At 50.0% G+C, this 5,048-nt stretch overlaps 1 non-coding gene across 1 annotated transcript; it reads right to left on the reverse strand.

Moving 5' to 3' along the window:
- On the reverse strand, positions 1 to 161 carry Scarna14l1 (small Cajal body-specific RNA 14 like 1). The gene has a single exon (XR_005497858.1). It is a non-coding gene; the product is annotated as a small Cajal body-specific RNA 14 (non-coding RNA).
- Positions 162 to 5,048: the final 4,887 nt, after the last annotated feature.

A 5,048-nucleotide genomic window follows, 5' to 3' on the forward strand; every position in this document is an offset into this window, starting at 1 on the left:
TATGTATGGAGCCATCGCACAGAAAATCTGACAACTATACAGACCCTTTCGGCAGGAACCATCTGTTTTGATGTATGTGACTGTTAATGGTTGCATGGTTGTTTTCTTTTAGTCTTTTTTTTTTCCGGAGCTGAGGACCGAACCCAGGGCCTAGCAAGCGCTCTACCACTGAGCTAAATCCCCAACCCCTTAGTCTTTCTTTTAAGACAGGGTCTAGGGGTTGGGGATTTAGCTCAGCGGTAGAGCACTTGCCTAGGAAGCGCAAGGCCCTGGGTTCGGTCCCCAGCTCCGAAAAAAAGAACCAAAAAAAAAAAAAAAAAAAGACAGGGTCTAATTATTGCAGCCCATGTTGGCTTTGAACTCAAGACCCCTTCTGGGGTTTCCCATAGATAGCAGGCCTGTACCACCTCGCCCACATTCAGTTTGTTTAACCCTTTCTTACGAGCGCAGGACTCAGGAGGTGAAAGACTAACCCCCTCAAGCCTGGTGGAGCTGAACTGAGGACCTACATCAGGAGCCACCAACTCCTGAGTACCTGAGACCCACAACCTTGAGTGTGGGTTCTAGGAAATACAGCTGAGCCACAAAATACAGTCACTTCCTTTTTTTTTTTTTTTAAGATTTATTTATTATTGATGAGTACACTGTAGCTGTCTTCAGATGTGCCAGACGAGGGCATCAGATCCCATTACAGATGGTTGTGAGTCACCATGTGGTTGCCGGGGTTTGAACTCAGGACCTCTGGGAGAGCAGTCAGTGCTCTAACCACTAAGCCACCTCTCCAGCCCCAGTCACTTCCAATATTAAAATAGGCAGCAAACTCCCATCCTCTAGGCTATGAGATGACTGGGTTCCTAACACCTTAGCATTCAAGGCGCTCCGTCAACGAGCCTTAGTTGGCGGGGTGCTCACTTAGCATGCACGAGGCCTTAGGTTTCATCCCTGGCATCACATGTAACCAGCCATGATGGCACACACTTGTAATACTAGGAGTTAGAAGCAGCAGGATCAGAAGTTTTAAAAAAGCGAACCGAAACGAGAAGTAGACGGCTGAGTCCGGTGCAGTGTGCTGCACACCTTTAATCCCAGCGCTCAGTGGCAGAGGTGAACAGATCTCTGATCTACAGAGTGAGCTCCAGGACAGCCAGGGCTATGCAGAGAAACCCTGTCTCGAAAAGAAAGAGGGAGAGGAGGGAGAAGAAAGTGGTGGTAGAGAGATGGCTCGGTGCTTTAAGAATGCTTCTTGCTCTTGAAAGGACCTGAGTTCAGTCCCCAGCACCCATGACAGGAGGTTCATAACTGCCTTGTAATTCCAACTTCAGGGGATCTGACACCCTCTTATGGCCTTTGAGGGAACCCCCCTCCACATATACCCATAAAAATAAATCTTAGACCCAAAGTCATTCTTAGCTACACAGGGAACGTGTAGCTACACAGGCCAGTCTGAAGGGCGGGGAAGAGAACAATACCCAGTGCTGTGTGGCAATTCATGCCTATAAAACAGGGCATGAGCTCATGCACACAAAAGGATCTACCTTAATGGCTGCCTATGAGACAGGGACCACTTGGAAGCGACCTCAGAGAGAAGAGATGAACATAGAAACCATTGCCCAGTTGGCAGGATTAAGTCACCCACCGAGTATTAAAAGATAATAAAGTACAAGCACAAACAAGAGATGACTCAGCGGTTAAGAGCATGGCTGCTCTTCCAGAGGACCCAGGTTCAGTTCCAGGACCCACACTGCAGCTCACAATTGTTTGACAGCCTCCTTTATCCTCTAGGGCCGCCACACAATGCATGTCATACATGCAGGCAGAACACACCCAGACAAAAGGGAAGGGAAGCAGGTTGGCTCTAAGTTCAAAGGTGACACCAGGTGTCTCACAGTGACACCAGGAGGATGAGGATTTTAGCCATACCCACTCCTGTCAGCGCCAGGATTCGTGCCCTGGGCCGACCTCCAAGACCGGACAGATGATGTTGGGGGTGGCTTAGAGAGTGTCAGAGGTCACAGTTACTCCTTTGGGGTCTTCATCACTGACTTCACGGAACCCATCCGGATGCCAGGACATTGTCACCAACCTGTAACGGATGACAGTGCCTGGGCACGGGCCAAACACTGGTTTTCCAAGGTTCCCCTGCTGTTTCCTATGTCAATGGAGTGTACCTGTAAAATGGCAGTCGTGGGTCTTGGTGGCATGTGGTGGGTGGGTGGGTGGGATGGGAACCTGCCTTTAGCCTGTCCGTGTCTTTTCAGCTGGTCCAGCACAGAGTCTGAAATTCCGCCTCAACCCACAAGGTGGCAGCAGCTAGCAGTTCCAGACAAGCAAGAAACATTTTATTTGAAAGAGGATCTATAGACTAAGAATAACCTTAAACGTTTTTCTCTTTCTTTCATATATATATATAGTTTTGGAGGTTCTCGCTACGTAGCCCTGGTTGTCCTGGGTCTTGCTATATAGGCCAGGCTGGCTTTGAAGTCACAAAGAACTGTCTACCTCTGTCTCCTGAGGTCATGTGCAAGTGTGCGTGTGTGTGTGAACTTGAATGTGAAGTCTGTGGGGTTGGTTCTCTCTACTTTATGTGGGTTTTCTGGGGATTGAGGTCCAGCCACAGGTTCTCTTTTTCTTTTTTTTTTTAAAAGATTTATTTATTTATTATATATAAGTACATTGTAGCTGTCTTCAGATACACCAGAAGAGGGCATCGGATCTCTTTACAGATGGTTGTAAGCCACCATGTGGTTGCTGGGACTTGAACTCAGGATATTTGGAAGAGCATTCAGTGCTCTTAACCTGAGCCACCTCTGCAGCCCACCCTCCATACCCCCACCCCTAAAAGTCAGGTTTTCAAGGCAAAAGAGGCAAGGGTCTTATCTTAAGTCATCTCTTGCCCTAGAGGGTGAATCTTTCTCTATACTTGTTGGTCCCTCCACTCACTACCATAGAGACGAATATGTGTATGTATCTGTGTGAGCATGTGTGCTCGCACACGTTCGCAGGTAAGGTGTGACTGTATGCATATGGGTAAGACCATAGTGTAATGTGTGACTGACCCTGTAGCTGGCAGTGTGTAAGGCATGTCCTTGTGACTAAGTCTGGGTGAAAGTGATGTAACTGTGTGTGAGAAGGTGTGGGCGCCTGGCTATAAGGGATGTGCCCCTGTTATTGAATATGGATGACTGCCACTGAATGACTTTGGGGTGGAGGGTGGGGATCAGCAGGCTCAGATGTCGCCAGAGAGGCGGGAGGAAACTATAAACCTGGGCAATGGCCCCTTATCAGGGAGTCCTTCTGCTGGGTCCACAAGGGCAGAGGGCAAAGTCCATGCAGATAGGAGTGCTGGGCGCCAGAGGTATTTGGGAAGAGGAGGTGGGGTCCTAATGGGAAAGAAAGGGCCAGTGCTAAATTCTGTTGAGCCCCTAGATCTGGAATGTGGCAACGGTTGGCGCCTAAACACCCGGATCATTTCCTATGGAGTGGGCGGGAGAGTTGACCCATGCCAGCCTCAATTTCTACCCCTGTGTTAGGGTAAAAGGCTGCGGTCACCTTTATAGATCCCAGGTCACCTGTATAGACCGAGAGGACTCTGCTTTAAAGCACCCAGAAGGTTCTACTGCGGGACCAGTGTGGACAAGAGGCTGGGAGAGGAGCCCACACAGAGCACGGCATAGCACTACTGGCCACGGCTGGCACTGTTCGGTCCTCGGCCACTCAAGTCTTCCAGAGACCGCTGCCCTCTGGCTAGCACAAACCTGCTATTGCAGGGTGCAGGCATCTGAAAGCACCAGCCAGCCCGAGGGCCCGCCGAGATGGAGGAGATGGAGACGGCCCCCAAGTCGGGTAGGTAGGGGGGGGTGTCCCACCCAAGAAAGACAAGCCTCAGGCCAAGAGGAAGGTAGCTTTGGTGGGAGTCGTCCGCGCTCCGGGCCCGGGCTGGAGTTGAGCGTGCGAGGGCTTCTCCTGTGCCCCTTAGAAACCGCAGCGCTACTGGGAGGAGGAACCCACCCTGTCCGCCACCGTTCTGGTGACCTTGGAGACCAACTCTACCCAGCTTCTGCCAGGGCTTCTGGCAGCCGAGCATCCCGGCTCTCTAAAAACTCCATCTTGAGTTTCTCCCGTTTCTCCTTTTGTTGGGATCGGGGCGGGGGAGTTTTGGGTGTCATCAGGGATTATTTTCAAACTACCGCCTTCCATCAGGCGCTGGCTAGAGTCTACTGGTCACCATGGAATTTCTTTTTTTAGTGTGTCAACAGCCGGGTTGTAGGCAGCTGTCCCCCAGCCAGGGCGGGAAGACGCCTGGCTCGGATTTCCTGGGCAGACACTTGCCTGCCTTTCATCTCCCAGTCACAGAGCCCGGAAAGTGGCTTCAAGAGACCACACGTCTCGTTGTGTCTAGTTATTCCGATGGCTTCACCTGGGAAGCCCTTTCCAAACGTCAAAACCACACACAAGAAAAAGGCGTTTGGGCGGCTGGAGTACCTCTTCACCCGGGCTGCCCCCAGAGGTGGTGGGCACAAAGTGCCAAGTCAGAGAGGAAGCTGAGAAAGCATTAAAACTCCCAGCCACAAGCTAGTGTGTGTCTCAGTGCAGGTTCTGAGGCGGGGGGGGAAGGCTGGAATTGGAACTGAAGAAAGCTCTGGAAAAGACTGAAGGGACCTGGCCCTTTAAGAGACAAGAACTGCAAGAGCAATGGTGTGAGACCGTGTGTGTGTGAGTGTATATGTGTGTGTATTCAGTGTGTGTATATGAGTGTGTGAATGTGTGAGTGTGCATAAACGAGATTGTGAATGTGTATATGTGTGTGTGAATGTGTGTACATGTATGTGTGAGTGTATGTGTGTGTATGTGGTCACTATGTATGTGTGTATATGTGTGTATACATATGTGAATGTCTGTATAAGTGTATGTATGAATGTATATGTATATATATGTGAGTGTGTGTGTATGTGTGAGTGTGCATAAATGAGCTTGTGAGTGTGTATAGGTGTGTGAATGTGTGTATATGTATGGTGTATATGTATGTATGTGTGAGTGTGTGTGTGTGG

Source organism: Rattus norvegicus, chromosome 20, assembly GCF_036323735.1.
Source record: "Rattus norvegicus strain BN/NHsdMcwi chromosome 20, GRCr8, whole genome shotgun sequence".
Lineage (NCBI taxonomy): Eukaryota > Metazoa > Chordata > Mammalia > Rodentia > Muridae > Rattus > Rattus norvegicus.